Below are 17,383 nucleotides of genomic sequence, written 5' to 3'. Positions count from 1 at the left end.
GACGTGTGTCCTTTATGGAAGTGTAATTTGTTCATGAACCATAGACCTTGCCGTTGGTGGGGAGGCTTGCGTGCCTCAACGATACAGAAAGCCGTACCGTAGGTGCAAACACCACGGAGGGGTATCTGTAGAGAGGCCAGACAAACGTATGGTTCCTGAAGAGGGGCATCAGCCTTTTCAGTAGTTGCATGGGCAACAGTCTGGATGATTGACTGATCTGGCCTTGTAACACTAACCAAAACGGCCTTGTAGTGCTGGTACTGCGAACGGCTGAAAGCAAGGGGAAACTACAGCCGTAATTTTTCCCGAGGGCATGCAGCTTTACTGTATAATAAAATGATGATGGCGTCCTCCTGGGTAAAATATTCCGGAGGTAAAATAGTCCTCCATTCGGATCTCCGGGCAGGGACTACTCAAGTGGACGTTGTTACCAGAAGAAAGAAAGCTGGCGTTCTACGGATCGGAGCGTGGAATGCCAGATCCCTTAATCTGGCAGGTAGGTTAGAAAATTTAAAAAGGGGAATGGATAGGTTAAAGTTAGATATAGTGGTAATTAGTGAAGTTCGGTGGCAGGAGGAACAAGACTTTTGGTCAGGTGAATACAGGGTTATAAATACAAAATAGAGGTAATGCTAGAGTAGGTTAAATAATGAATTAAAAATAGGAGTACGGGTAATCTACTACAAACAGCATAGTGAACGCATTATTGTAGCCAAGATAGACACGAAGCCCACGCCTACTACAGTAGTACAAGTTTATATGCCAACTAGCTCTGCAGATGACGAAGAAATTGAAGAAATGTATGATGAGATAAAAGAAATTATTCAGGTACTGAAGGGAGACGAAAATTTAATAGTCATGGGTGACTGGAATTCGAGAGTAGGAAAAGGGAGAGAAGGAAACATAGTAGGTGAATATGGATTGGGGCTAAGAAATGAAAGAGGAAGCCGCCTGGTAGAATTTTGCGCAGAGCATAACTTAATCATAGCTAACACTTAGTTAAAGAATCATGAAAGAAGGTTATGTACATGGAAGAAACCCGGAGATACTAAAAGATATCAGATAGATTATGTAATGGTAAGAAAGAGATTTAGGAACCAGGTTTTAAATTGTAAGACATTTCCAGGGGCAGATGTGGACTCTGACCACAATCTATTGGTTATGAACCGTAGATTAAAACTGAAGAAACTGCAAAACGGTGTGAATTTAAGGAGATGGGACCTGGATAAACTGAAAGAACCAGCGGTTGTACAGGGTTTCAGGGAGAACATAAGGGAACAATTGACAGGAATGGGGGAAGGAAATACAGTAGAAGAAGAATGGGTAGCTTTGAGGGATGAAATAGTGAAGGCAGCAGAGGATCAAGTAGGTAAAAAAACGAGGGCTAGTAGAAACCCTTAGGTAACAGAAGAAATATTGAATTTAATTGATGAATGGAGAAAATTTGAAAATGCAGTAAATGAAGCATGCAAAAAGGAATACAAATGTCTCAAAAATGAGATCGTCAGGAAGTGCAAAATGGCTAAGCATGGATGGCTATAGGACAAATGTAAGGATATAGAGGCTTATCTCACTAGGGGTAAGATAGATACTGCCTACAGGAAAATTAAAGAGACCTTTGGAGAAAGGACAACCACTTGCATGAATATCAAGAGTTTTGATAGAAACCCAGTTCTAAGCAAAGAAGGGAAAGCAGAAAGGTGGAAGTACTATATCGAGGGTCTATACAAGGGCGATGTACTTGCGGACAATATTTTGGTTAATGGAAGAGGATGTAGATGAAGATGAAATGGGACATACGATACTGCGTGAAGAGCTTGACAGATCACTGAAAGACCTGAGTCGAAACAAGGCCCCCAGAGTAGACAACATTCCATTGGAACTACTGACAGCCTTGGGAGAGCCAGTCCTGACAACACTCTAACCATCTGGTGAGCAAGATGTATGAGACAGGCGAAATACCCTCAGACTTCAAGAAGCATACAATAATTCCCATCCCAAAGAAAGCTGGTGTTGACAGATGTGAAAATTACCGTACTATCAGTTTAATAAGTCACAGCTGCAAAGTACTAACGAGAATTCTTTACAGACGAATGGAAAAACTGATAGAAGCCGACCTCGGAGAAAATCAGTTTGGATTCCGTAGAAATGTTGAAACACGTGAGGCAATACTGACCCTACGAGTTATCTTACAAGAAATGTTAAGGAAAGGAAAACCTACGTTTCTAGCATTTGTAGACTTAGAGAAAGTTTTTGACAATGTTGATTGGAATACTCTCTTACAAATTCTGAAGGTGGCAGGGGTAAAATACAGGGAGCGAAAGGCTATTTGCAATTTGTACAGAAAGCAGATGGCAGTTATAAGAGTCGAGGGGTAAGAAAGGGAAGCAGTAGTTGGGACGGTAGTGAGACATGTTTGTAGCCTATACCCGATGCTATTCAATCTGTATATTGAGCAAGCAGTAGAGGCAACAAAAGAAAAATTCGGAGTAGGAATTAAAATCCATGGAGAAGAAATAAAAACTTTGAGGTTCGCCGAAGACATTGTAATTCTGTCAGAGGATGCAAAGGACCTTGTAGAGCAGTTGAACGGAATGGACAGTGTCTTGAAAGGAGGGTATAAGATGAACATCAACAGAATCAAAACGAGGATAATGGAATGTAGTCGAATTAAGTCGGGTGATGCTGACGGAATTAGATTAGGAAAGTAGTAAAGGAGTTTTACTATTTGGGGAGCAAAATAACTGATGATGGTCGAAGTAGAGAGGATATAAAATGTAGAATGGCAATGGCAAGGAAAGCGTTTCTGAAGAAGAAAAATTTATTAACATCGAGTATAGATTGAAATGTCAGGAAGTCCTTTCTGAACCTAATTGTATCGAGTGTATGGAAGTGGAACGTGGACGATAAATGGTTTAGACAAGAAGAGAATAGAAGCTTTCGAAATGTGGTGCTACAGAAGAATGCTGAAAATTAGATGGGTAGATCACATAAGTAATGAGGAGGTATTGAATAGAATTGGGGAGAAAAGGAGTTTGTGGCACAACTTGACTAGAAGAAGGGATCGGTTGGTACGACATGTTCTGAGACATCGAGGGATCTCCAATTTAGTATTGGAGGGCAGCGTGGAAGGTAAAAATCGTAGAGGGAGACCAGGAGAAGAATACACTTAGCAGATTCAGAAGGTGTAGGCTGCAGCAGGTACTGGGAGATGAAGAAGCTTGCACAGGATAGATAGCATTAAGAGCTAGATCAAACCAGTCTCAGGACTGAAGACCACAACAACAACAACAACAATTTGTCGAGGACTATAAAATATTTGGAACTGGATGTCATGGACGATTATAAAATTTTATAATTTTTTATTGTTTCACTGTCTACAGCGTTGTTTACTGTCTGGTCCATTTCCGTATGCACAATAGCCAAATTATTGTTTTGAATATTTGACACTTCATTACAAGGTGGTGTTACAAGCTACGCCCATCGTCACTGTGATTTCACGATTTGCTTTGCAGCCTGGTTTTACGCTTTTCACACGCCATGTTCATTACACTATTTCATACGTAACACAGAATAACCACAATTTAAGAAGTGAAAATAAGAAGACACACTAAAAATAGCACTAAAAATAATAAATGTCTAATCAGTTGCAAACGCGACTGCAAAATATTTAGTGCAAATCCACATGCATGCCACAACTGCTTTGTTCATTACAATACTGAACAAAAATAAAAAACTACAACTATAAAGGAAATTCTCTACACAATTACGCGCTACCAGTAAACAATAACTAATTCCTAATCACGCAATAATTACTCAAACTACAAGAAAATCAGAAGATTCCAGTGAGGTATCCTTGGCTAAGGGTCGACAGGTGAAACTTCTTTATTGAATTCTGAAACTGGTGGGTCAAATTGAACGTACTGTCACTTTGCTAGTCTTTATCATCTCAACACTGACCCAAAATATCCTAGCCCAACACAATCTGACTGCTCGAAAATGATAACCTGACATCAAATAATTAATAAAAAAGAATTGCCCTGAATTAGTAGAAATCCTGACAATAACGTATAGATTTCATAAGTCACTTACCTCACAAAAATCTTCATTACACGAAGTACTGAAATACAGCAAGCACCAATACAAAAAAATGGTCTCTGAGCACTTCTGAGGTTATCAGTCCACTAGAACGTAGAACTAATTAAACCTAACTAACCTAACGACATCACACACTGTCAGTGTGTGGGTTGCTATTCTGTCATTCTGTGCAACTGATTAATCTGAGATGTACCCTTTACCCTGTGGCTCCTGCAAGATGCAATTTCCACCCCCACTCTACTAAAGAAGTCAGACAGACGCTCCTAACGTTCTAAAGAAAAATGTCTGAAAAACTTTCAGCAATAAATATCTTCTTGACTCATCTGCTGTAAGGAAATGACACGAAAATTCACAAAATTTCTTACGTAACTAGTGGGATACTTGGGTACTGGAGTAGTCTTAGTTAGTGTAAGAAAAACATGAAACTAAGGAAATTATTATTTATTTTGCAAAAATTCTGAGAATTCACAATGGCACTTTTAGTTATGAATTGAACAAGTTATATCCTGGTTCTTTCCGGAGTGTGAAGTTACCTCTCAAGGATAGGATTCACTAATGAAATTTCTATACAAAGTTTAAGATAGTTATGGACTTGGCACAATGGCTGAGAGCCGTGCCTACTCAACATGAATAATTATCCGTTAGAATGTTGCTAGGTACGGTCGAGGCTGTCACGTGTGAAATGAAGTGAAGTGTACTGTTGTGGAGCAAATATGGGGCTTGCAAGAGCTGTAGCGCACAATACCATAAGCTGTGATGACTGCTGTCTGCGCTGCTCGCTGCTGACAAATAAGGTAACTCTCGTTCTATCTGGATTGACCTTCGTCAATCAAACTCTCCCTACGCCTTGATGAAGGCAAGGACTCCTATTCGCCCATAGTCTAACTATTGCCGTGGTACACCGGTCTGATAACCAGTCCACCGCGATGCCACTCAAAATTCGCACACAGGCGTTTAACTATAACTCTTTCCATTCACACCACACAATAAGTGTGACAGCCAACACAGTGAACAATGATTAATTGCAAGGACTCAAGAGAGAGTCGCACTTCGATTCGCTCTCGACAGTGGTGCTCTCCCAGTGAAGTACTGAGGAGAGACTTGTTCCTCGCTCTTTGAGTACACGTACGAGTGCGCACGCTCTCGTTACATGTCCTCGCTCCAAGAGTGACAACAGAACGGCCCCTCTCCACGCCAGACGTGAAGGGGTATATCTTTCGGTCTCTTCCACTACTCCAGAAATATCGTCTGCCAATCAGCATTGCTCTCCTAAAGTTGGAGAATGACATTTCGTTTAAGGCGACCAATCCGGAAATCTGTAGTATCGGCGTTTGACGTTTGCTGTCTCGCTGTGAAAATCTCTGAAACTCTGAAAATGAGTGCTGTGTGTAAAGAATGTGTAGGCTGGCCGCGCACACACAATGTAGCGGAATTTACTTTTAAGCCGAACACGGGGTCGTCCTTTCACTTGCGCAAACGCTGTCTGCTCTACGGGCGGTCACTGGCTGACGTAGATGGTTTGGGACTGGCCTCCTGGCTTGCGGCTGCCTCTCTCGAACTAAAAGCTCCTGAGACTGTCGTGTCTGGAATGTATGTGTGTACGCCAGCCTCGAGTATTTCAACGACGGTGCGCACTTGCGATTTATTAGTTATTTGCATATCGTTTACATGAATTCATACAACATTGACTTCATCTTATCGAGTTTGGGTTCGATTGAAGGTTCTTGATGTGCGGAATATGATTGTGAGGGCGGAATATGTAAGAAATGAAGGTCAGGAGACCACGACATCTTACAACACATCCATGCCCAAGACAGAATTCGAACCCGCGACCGTAGCGGTCGCGCGGTTCCAGACTGTAGCGCCACACCAGCCAACCCGGCCAGCAAGCGCCAATACAGCCAGCTAAATAAAAGACTGTTACTCTAAAGGCTCTAACTACACTGCTGGCCATTAAAATTGCTAAACCAAGAAGAAATGCAGATGCGAAACGTGTATTCATTGGACAAATATATTATACTATAACTGACATATGATTACATTTTCACGCCATTTGGGTTCATAGATCCTGAGGAATCAGTACCCAGAACAACCATCTCTGGCCGTAATAACGGCCTTGATACGCCTGGGTATTGAGTAAAACAGAGCTTGGATGGCGTGTACAGGTACAGCTGCCCACGCAGCTTCAACATGATATCACAGCTCATCAAGAGTAGTGACTGGCATATTGTGACGAGCCAGTTGCTTGGCCACCATTCACCAGATGTTTTCAATTGTTGAGAGATCTGGAAAATGTGCTTGCCACGGCAGCAGTCGAACATTTTCTGTATCCAGAATGGCCCGTACAGGATCTGCAACATGCGGTCGTGCATTATTCTGCTGAAATGTAGGGTTTCGCAGGGACTGAATGAAGGATAGAGCCACGGGTCGTAACACATCTGAAATGTAACATTCACTGTTCAAAATGCCGTCAATACGAACAAGAGGTGACCGAGACGTGTAACCAATGGCACCCCATACCATCACGCCGGGTGATATGCCAGTATGGCGGTGACGAATACAAGCTTCCGATATGCGTTCACCGCGATGTCGGCAAACACGGATGTGATCATCATGACGCTGTTAGCAGACCCCAGATTCATCTGAAAAAATGACGATTCGCCATTCGTGCATCCAGGTTCGTCGCTGAGTACACCATCGCAGGCGCTCCTGTCTGTAAAGCAGCGTGAATGGTAATCGCAGCCATGGTCTCCGAGCTGATAGTCCATGCTGCTGCAAACGTCGTCGAACTGTTCGCTTATATGGTTGTTGTCTTGCAAACTTCCCCATCTGTTGACTCAGGGATCGAGACGTGACTGCACGATCCGTTACAGCCATGCGAATAAGATGCCTGTCATCTCGACTGATAGTGATGCGAGGCTGTTGGAATCCAGCACGGCGTTCCGTATTACCCTCCTGAAGCCATCGATTCCATATTCTGCTAACAGTCATTGGATCTCGAGCAACGCGAGCAGCAATGTCGCGGTACGATAAACCGCCATCGCGTTAGGCTACAAACCGACCTATCAAAGTCGAAAACGTGATAGTACCCATTTCTCACACGAGGCATCACAACAACGTTTCACCAGGCAACGCCGGTCAACGAGAAATCGGTTGGAAACTTTCCTCATGTTAGCATGTTGTAAATGTCGCCACCGGCGCCAACCTTGTGTGAATGCTCCGAAAAGCTAATCATTTGCATATCACAGCATCTTCTTCCTGTCGGTTAAATTTCGCGTCTGTAGCACGGCATCTTCGTGGTGTAGCAATTTTAATGTCCAGTAGTGTACTAATGGGCAAGTGGTTAGCAAAGGAAATATTTTGCTGCCGAACAAACAATGTATTTACTTTAATAATGTGACCACCAGTTCAAAAATTATAAAATTGATCGGTCGGTAACAGTTCGCTCTGATTACGTATGTTGCCTCTGCGTCTCTAATTTTCACTAGACGATAGTACTGAGGAAGATGAGTACACTTATGTGATCTCTCAGTTCTTACAACTAGACTGCCACTAAAGATTTAATACCTATTTCCAATGGTTTATAATAATTTCTAGATAAGTGAATGTCGCCTGCCGTGTATATTTCTCTCGTCTACCATCACTTTCGAAATCCATTACGTGTATTGTGAAATTCTTACTTGCATACGTAATAACCATACATCTGACTCATTCTAGTGTAAATTCCGCTAGATGCAGCAGTTAATGAAATGATCAGTAGCCGCCTAATGGGACATTATGTTGCTTATCACTTAGGCGCACACGCACCGAGCTGGACCTAATAGGCAATACCAGTATCAGTTCATTTACATGATGACTAAAGCATTAGCTTCCCTGATCGTTTAACGCAAAGTATTCATCTTTATAAGCCATTATTTCTCGTTTGGCGAATAACATTGTATTAAGTCTTACGTTTTTCTCTGAAACACCGATGGGCAAAAGGTGACGTAATGAAATATTATGGTCGGGGATGAAAGATTTTTCTTTAATCTGTTTAACTTTCCCCATCTAATTTACTTTTATTTGTGGTTGCAGATGGCTGAAGAAGATTATGCGTCTCTTTACCATCGTTTATTAACATCTACATCGACTTGAAAAGCTTCTCTGATTACAAAGAATAGAATACATACATTAAAATTGCTGTTTCTTTCTACTATTCTCTATTATCTGAATAAGCAATTAGCCGAAAAATAAAATTTTATCTCTGACAAAACCAAAAACGAAAATCAAATCGTTACACTCAAAGAAATCCAAGTTATTGAAAGTCCAGTGCCAATAGTTGCTGTTTATTTAGAAAGATATAGCATAATAGATTGAGGTTGTTTCTAATGGACCGAGTAAGACGGTGCAGTGCTGAGCACGTCAGAATCACTTTCAAGAGTACGGCAGCTCAAGTCGCTAACGTATATAGGGCTTCCGTAATTTCCCTAAATTCGTTCCCCGTCCCCATCCCTTCGTGTTCTGTCTCTAATTACCTCGCTGTGTACGGGATTTTAAGCTCTAATCTTCTTTTCTTCCTTCTTTCTAGTGCATGTGTCCGACGCTTCATTTCATTATAACCCGATTATAAATTTCGGTGAGTTGTTTCCATGGGATCTTATATTTTTACTTGCTATTTAAATACATACTGTTAGTGTAATTTTCGAAGTGACCGTACTGTGCCCTCCGTATGGTCCAGAGTGTACAGATCCATCAGTGCAGGTAACCTAGTTCCATACCTCCAGTATACAACAGTGACGATGCTGTAGTAAAGCTAAATTCTTATTCATTAACTTCAGTGATACATGCAAGTTTTAGTTACGTACGGCCAGTAGCAGTCGTTGTTTCTGATTACACGTCCACGATCCCAGTAGCGTGAATAATGAATCTCAACGGCTACTCGAGAACTGGATTTGGCGTGGCGTCTTCAACACATAATGCTGTAGACCGTCGCACATATTAAGACAGGCAACTTCGTTTCTAAATCCTGCGCAGTTTAATGAAACACTGAATCTATTTTTAAGTCATTTTAGTAATTCCACGTCCATGTAATCATCTTCTTTGAATACACCAAACACCCTAAAACAATTAGTACGTTGGTTTGTTGTTAACTTGCTCTGCTTTCTTTTTACGTAAGCTGGTAACAATTATTTTGGTCTTATTGAAGTTGATTGTTAATTTCACTTTAAACCTTGATTTATTAGGGTCTCGCGATCATTGGTGAGCTTTGTCGGCATTAGAGACAACATAGGGTAAAAGTGTAAGAAAAACTACTCCCTCAGGTCTCTCGGAGCTGTTACCAGCCGCAATTTCCGGGAGTCGTAGGTAACCGTCATTATTGGACACTTCCTTATCCTTCTAAACGTTTTTAAAGTATTTACTGAAATTTTCCTCTGATGTTGGTGCTTCTTCGAGGACTGTTTTGAAGAGAAACATTACCAGATAAAAAAAAATTATCGATAAGTGGTTATTTGGATTAAGCATGTTTTTCGTGTTTTCGTGCTTCAATGTTTGTTTGGTCCACATAAAGTGGAGCAAATTTTGCTCAGTTTCGACTGTCAGGCAAAACTGTGTGCACCAGGTAAGGCAAAATTGGATCAACCAGGTTTGGCCCCGATCTTTAACGAATAAATAATGAGAACAAGGCAAAAGAAACGCAAGAACATATGTCAGAAGGTGAGAAATTTCATGATGATGTTTCACAAGCCAGTGTGCTCCAAAACGAAGCTTCCCAACCTTCTATAACCGAAAACATTCCACAACCAAACTTGGGATTGGTAGGTGTTCCTGGGACTTTGGAAATGATATCGGCTGGATTGGTTGCAGTTGCTGGAACTACTTGTATGCCGTCGTCATTCTCGTCACCAATCTTTCTCATGCCTCCTTGAAAAGGCTGACTTGGCGAAAAGTGCAAAGAAAAGCACCAGTAGGAAAAAGGGCAAAATTGTAATGTTGACTTTCTCTCCATACAAAAGGAAGAAAAGAAATTTCAAAACTAAAATTTTCATAGAAAAAAAACAACTGGAAGGTTAAACCATAAAAGGCGAAGCAGGAGGAACAGCAGTTTGGAACACTAGACCAGCTGACAAAAATTGAAAATACTAGATTCTTCGATTTCATCAGGCGAAGAAAACCAAGACGATGTATGCATATTTTCCAATGAATTACATTGAGACTCACTATAGAAGAAGGTGGCTGGTCTCATGAACAGTGTCCTATGGTGAGAATGAAGACAACTACTTTGTCAGCAATTTCCGTTCTTAATAATGTGCTTTTTTCATTGGGATCAATTATTGAAACCTTACGCACATTAACGTAATATTTTGAAAAGTTGAGGTCCTTTCATGTGTGATCTGAGGTTTTCCTGGCGTATAGAAATCTTGAAAATTTCTCGGGTATTCAGCCGGGCTGAATTTTCAAGATTGAGGTCCTTTGTTAAAAACCAGTTTTCATAATTTCATTGATTTATGATATCCGTTGGGAATAAATTTTAAGGATTTCTATTTATATTCATACCCTTGAAGCAATAGAAGAAAACCTGCCAGCCGCGATGGCCGAGTGGTTCTAGGTGCTTCAGTCTGGAACCGCGTGACTGCTACGGTATCAGGTTCGAGTCCTGCCTCGGGCATGGATGTGTGTGATGTCCTTAGGTGAGTTAGGTTTAAGTAGTTCCAAGTTCTAGGGACTGATGACCTCAGCTGTTAAGTCCCATAAAGCTCAGAGCCTATTTGAAACATTTTGAACAAAACCTGTTTCTCTCGTTTTCTAGTTTACGCCATTTACTTGTCTATGTGCCTCTGGGATGTAGCAGATAGTTGTTTCTGTAAACTAAAAACAGAGTAACAGGAGGAACATGATGGAACAAAAGATGTGTGCGAGGAGTCGATTATATAAGAGAGTTTGGTGAAAACCACATGGTGATCAGAGTTATGGATCAGAAAGCGATCTAATTTCAATTAAGAACTGAAATCAGAATTTTTGGCATTAGATGGAATCCAAACCAAAAACTGTCGCGATTTGGGTTGACAGAGGGTCCAAGTATGCCACGTCATCATGGTGGGAAGTACAGCATGGCGGCGGAAAGCTTTAGCGGGAAAAATGTGCGAGAGCTCCCACTTGCAGGACGAGGGTTGACCAGAGAGTAATGCATCGCATTTCTCTTCTTCAACAGTTCTTTATTGAAAATAATGAGAATTAAACCCTCTAAAGTATGGTGTTTTACCCACACACTCTATTTTTCCGTGTCATTTCCATCCCGTTCAGTGGCCTACCTCTAGTGCGAAACAAAGGCGTGTATGCCATGTCGGTACCAATCCTTGTTCTGGTGGCGAGGCCAGTGCTTCACTGTGTAAATAACCTCCTCATCGTACTCAAAATGTCTTCTGTAAATGGCATCCTTTAATGGCCCAAACAAGTGGAAGTCCGACGGGCCTAAATTCTATGTACTGATTTGGCAGAAAATCCTAAGAAATTTTGGTCTTATGTCAAAGCGGTAGGTGGATCAAAACAAAAAGTCCAGACACTCTGTGACCAAAATGTACTAAAACAGAGGATGACTGACTTAAGGCCGAAATACTAAATGTCTTTTTCCAAAGCTGTTTCATAGAGGGAGACTGCACTGTAGTTCCTTCTCTAGATTGTCGCACAGATGACAAAATGGTAGATATCGAAATAGGCGACAGAGGGATAGAGAAACAATGAAAATCGCTCAAAAGAGGAAAGGCCACTGGACCTGATGGAATACCAGTTCGATTTTACACAGAGTACGCGAAGAAACTTGCCCCCCTTCTTGCAGCGGTGTATCGTAGGTCTCTAGAAGAGCATAGCGTTCCAAAGGATTGGAAAAGGGCACTGGTCATCCCCGTTTTCAAGAAGGGACGTCGAACAGATGTGCAGAACTATAGACCTATATCTCTAACCTCGATCAGTTGTAGAATTTTGGAACACGTATTACACTCCTGGAAATTGAAATAAGAACACCGTGAATTCATTGTCCCAGGAAGGGGAAACTTTATTGACACATTCCTGGGGTCAGATACATCACATGATCACACTGACAGAACCACAGGCACATAGACACAGGCAACAGAGCATGCACAATGTCGGCACTAGTACAGTGTATATCCACCTTTCGCAGCAATGCAGGCTGCTATTCTCCCATGGAGACGATCGTAGAGATGCTGGATGTAGTCCTGTGGAACGGCTTGCCATGCCATTTCCACCTGGCGCCTCAGTTGGACCAGCGTTCGTGCTGGACTGCAGACCGCGTGAGACGACGCTTCATCCAGTCCCAAACATGCTCAATGGGGGACAGATCCGGAGATCTTGCTGGCCACGGTAGTTGACTTACACCTTCTAGAGCACGTTGGGTGGCACGGGATACATGCGGACGTGCATTGTCCTGTTGGAACAGCAAGTTCCCTTACCGGTCAAGGAATGGTAAAACGATGGGTTCGATGACGGTTTGGATGTACCGTGCACTATTCAGTGTCCCCTCGACGATCACCAGTGGTGTACGGCCAGTGTAGGAGATCGCTCCCCATACCATGATGCCGGGTGTTGGCCCTGTGTGCCTCGGTCGTATGCAGTCCTGATTGTGGCGCTCACCTGCACGGCGCCAAACACGCATACGACCATCATTGGCACCAAGGCAGAAGCGACTCTCATCGCTGAAGACGACACGTCTCCATTCGTCCCTCCATTCACGCCTGTCGTGACACCACTGGAGGCGGGCTGCACGATGTTGGGGCGTGAGCGGAAGACGGCCTAACGGTGTGCGGGACCGTAGCCCAGCTTCATGGAGACGGTTGCGAATGGTCCTCGCCGATACCCCAGGAGCAACAGTGTCCCTAATTTGCTGGGAAGTGGCGGTGCGGTCCCCTACGGCACTGCGTAGGATCCTACGGTCTTGGCGTGCATCCGTGCGTCGCTGCGGTCCGGTCCCAGGTCGACGGGCACGTGCACCTTCCGCCGACCACTGGCGACAACATCGATGTACTGTGGAGACATCACGCCCCACGTGTTGAGCAATTCGGCGGTACGTCCACCCGGCCTCCCGCATGCCCACTATACGCCCTCGCTCAAAGTCCGTCAACTGCACATACGGTTCACGTCCACGCTGTCGCGGCATGCTACCAGTGTTAAAGACTGCGATGGAGCTCCGTATGCCACGGCAAACTGGCTGACACTGACGGCGGCGGTGCACAAATGCTGCGCAGCCAGCGCCATTCGACGGCCAACACCGCGGTTCCTGGTGTGTCCGCTGTGCCGTGTGTGTGATCATTGCTTGTACAGCCCTCTCGCAGTGTCCGGAGCAAGTATGGTGGGTCTGACACACCGGTGTCAATGTGTTCTTTTTTCCATTTCCAGAAGTGTATGTTCGAGTATAATGACTTTTCTGGAGACTAGAAATCTACTCTGTAGGAATCAGCATAGGTTTCGAAAAGGACGCTCGTGTGAAACCCGGCTCGCGCTATTCGTTCACGAGACTCAGAGGGCCATAGACACGGGTTGATGCCGTGTTACTTTACTTCCGCAAGGCGTTCGATACAGTTCCCCACAGTCGTTTAATGAACAAAGTAAGAGCATATGGACTATCAGACCAATTGTGTGATTGGATTGATGAGTTCCTAGATAACAGAACGCAGCATTTCTCAATGGAGAGAAGTCTTCCGAAGTAAGAGTGATTACAGGTGTGCCGCAGGGGAGTGTCGTAGGACCGCTGCTATTCACAATATACATAAATGACCTTGTGGATGACATCGGAAGTTCACTGAGGCTTTTTGCGGATGATGCTGTGGTATATCGAGAAGTTGTTACAATGGAAAATTGTACTGAAATGCAGGAGGATCTGCAGCGAATTGACACATGGTGCAGAGAATGGCAATTGAATCTCAATGTAGACAAGCGTAATGTGCTGCGAATACGTAGAAAGATAGATCCCTTATCATTTAACTACAAAATAGCAGGTCAGCAACTGGAAGCAGTTAATTCTATAAATTATCTGGGAGTACGCATTAGGAGTGATTTGAAATGGAATGATCATATGAAGTTAATCGTTGGTAAAGCAGATGCCAGATTGAGATTCATTGGAAGAATCCTGAGGAAATGCAATTCGAAAACAAAGGATGTAGGTTACAGTACGCTTGTTCACCCACTGCTTGAATACTGCTCATCAGTGTGGGATCCGTACCAGAAAGGGTTGATAGAAGAAATAGAGAAGATCCAACGGAGAGCAGCGCGCTTCGTTACAGGATCATTTAGTAATCGCGAAAGCGTTACGGAGATGATAAATAAACTCCAGTGGAAGACTCTGCAGGAGAGACGCTCAGTAGCTCGGTACGGGCTTTTGTTGAAGTTTCGAGAACATACCTTCACCGAAGAGTCAAGCAGTATATTGCTCCCTCCTACGTATATCTCGCGAAGAGACCATGAGGATAAAATCAGAGAGATTAGAGCCCACACAGAAGCATACCGACAATCCTTCTTTCCACGAACAATATGAGACTGGAATAGAAGGGAGAACCGATAGAGGTACTCAAGGTACCCTCCGCCACACACCGTCAGGTGGCTTGCGGAGTGTGGATATAGATGTAGATGTAGATGTAAGTCAGGTGTGTTAGGTGGATGGTCTCCCCAACCGTTGCAAATCGTGGAGCTCCGCCGAACCGCCTTCTGATGACCTCGCCCTCCGTCCCCAGCGACTAACTATACCTACGTCCACAATAGATGCTCCCTAGATTTTGCACAATCGTATGGGAATATTCCCCACAGTTTCTTTCTCTGCAGTGAGAAATTCAATGACGGCACGTTCCTTGTAACGTACGACACCTACAGACGCCATTTGGAATCTGTCCTGCAGCTACGCTATCTGTCGGGAATGACGGAAACTTGGCGGGCTCACTCGGGAGACTTCAAATAATACATACGTAACGTTTCACGTTCGTACTCTTGTTTTTGGCTTAGAAAAAATAATGCCAGGCATTATCACGCAAATCTCCAGTACTGTCTCAGTTTAGCAAGTGAGTGATGTCAGAGATGTACAATATAACTGGCCATGCTTTTCACTCCGAATTTTGCGGAGATTAAAACAGTCCGCCTTTCGACAATCTTACTGTGTCGTCATATAGGATACTTTCTGCCTGTTTTTATGAAAAGCTCTCGAAGTTTGTGTCCTTCGCTGAAGCAGTATCAGCTCCTTCCAGTTCTCTGTAAAGTACATTTGTACGTCGTGTGATTGTAAGAGATCAAATGGGAAGCTATATTATTCGGAATAACGTTCAAAATGGATGCCATTATGCTTTATTTCTTTCCTAAACACCGTAAACCGATACTACCAACACAATTAATAGTAATTAACTGAAAACTAACGATTTCCTGAGAGCATCATCTTAGGACAAGTAGATCGCAAGGTGTCGTGTTGACTACTGACCACTATGGCGCGCAGTCTGTACCTCGTACTTACACTCGTGATACTTCGTAGCTTTCTTCTACTTTCGTTAGCTTAAACATTATTCGTTAATTTATTACGATGCTCGAGTTCTGGCGATGCAATACGGTTATAAGAAAGTACTTATGACCTGTAGGCTCCCTTTAATATCTCTATTGGTAAAAGAGACTTTTATTAGGAAACATTTATGAAGAGAGATTACTTGCTTCGTGGCAGAATAACTTTGCTTTCTCTACGTACTTCGCTGGTGACGTAACGGGCGTTCTCATGTCTGGCCACAGCGCTTCACCCCGCCGTCCACTGGCGACGCCATATAGTCCAACTTCTTTCTTTACCCAGCTTGGGAACTGAAATCTTACTCCCGGTTGTGTGCTTTCTGCAGTACCGCTTTACCCACTGTATGCTATATGATATCTGCGGACGCGATACAAATTTTTGAAGCTGGAAAAGAAGGAAACAAAATGTTGCTTGAACCTAAGGGGTACCAAACACATTGTAATAATAAATTAAAGCTTACACCCATTTTTCGGGGGCAGACAACCATTTCCAGCAAACAGGTCAACGATTCTAAGGAATGGACGACCAAGGGAATGAAAATAGTCCATCCAAAAAAACCCGGGTTGGGAATCGAGGGAGCATTATTTCAGGAACTGTTCCAGTACAGTTTCTGATTAAGAAACTGGTGTACGAGACTAGAATTTTGATAGGAGAAACTATTGGTAGAGTGGTACATCTGACATCACACTAGCACAAAACGTTGTAAGTAGGAGTAAAGGCCAATTGTATAGGCCGTAGGGTATAATGTGTCGGGGATTGGCTGAAGTCAGACCACGTCAGATGAATGTGCACATTGGTTACACCACATGTTCTGTAGTCTTTCTTTTGAAGTCGGTTAAGTCTGAATACGTACAGTCGTGTTGCCCGTGTTTTAATTCGTGCTTTAAAGTATGTTTGCCGGCCGCGGTGGTCTTGCGGTTCTAGGCGCTGCAGTCCGGAACCATGGGACTGCTACGGTCGCAGGTTCGAATCCTGCCTCGGGCATGGATGTATGTGATGTCCTTCGGTTAGTTAAGTTTAAGTAGTTCTAAGTTCTAGGGGACTGATGACCTAAGATGTTAAGTCCCATAGTGCTCAGAGCCATTTGAACCATTTTTTGAAAGTATGTTTCCGATGGGTACAACGTCTGCAGACTTACACGGTCACCACTCAGCCGAATGGACTCATTTTGGACGATACAGATTATCTAGTTGTGTACTGGCTCAGAGCTGCGACTTACTGTCGCTGATCAGCGTCTGGTCCCTACTGTGAGGTTAGAGTAATTTGTGGCTTGCAGAAACAGTGCGACTCATTGTTGGCAGCTCCCAAAACTATCCTGGCAGTTCTTGTCTAAAGTGGCAGAACCGGAGGGTATTAGTAATGGTGTGTGCAAATAGTTAATTCAGTAATGTGAAACTGTCTTGCCACTCAGAATTAGTTCAGTCTCGCAAGCTCAATGAGTTCTGACGAATGCTATTGGCAACTGTGCACAAGTATTGCAACACATGTACACTAGTTTAGTTGGAGGACAGTCCAGACGTTCGATGTTATTTTCCCTGACGCCAAGTCACTGTGCAGACAGATTTACGGCAGGTTGCGTTATCGTGCTGGAATTTAATGCCGTCCATCTTTGTATCGCCAAAAAGGGCTGTAAAAGAGCGTAGTAAAGCAGATTCTAAGGCGTCTTTGTGAAAGCCATTCGGCCTTCACATACGACCATTTGTCCCACACGTGCAGCGCTCATCCAGCCACCATCATGACGCTCCCTCCGCCGTTTTTTAT

This window comes from Schistocerca serialis, chromosome 5 (assembly GCF_023864345.2).
Source record: "Schistocerca serialis cubense isolate TAMUIC-IGC-003099 chromosome 5, iqSchSeri2.2, whole genome shotgun sequence".
Classification (NCBI taxonomy): domain Eukaryota; kingdom Metazoa; phylum Arthropoda; class Insecta; order Orthoptera; family Acrididae; genus Schistocerca; species Schistocerca serialis.
This window is presented reverse-complemented; position numbering follows the sequence as displayed.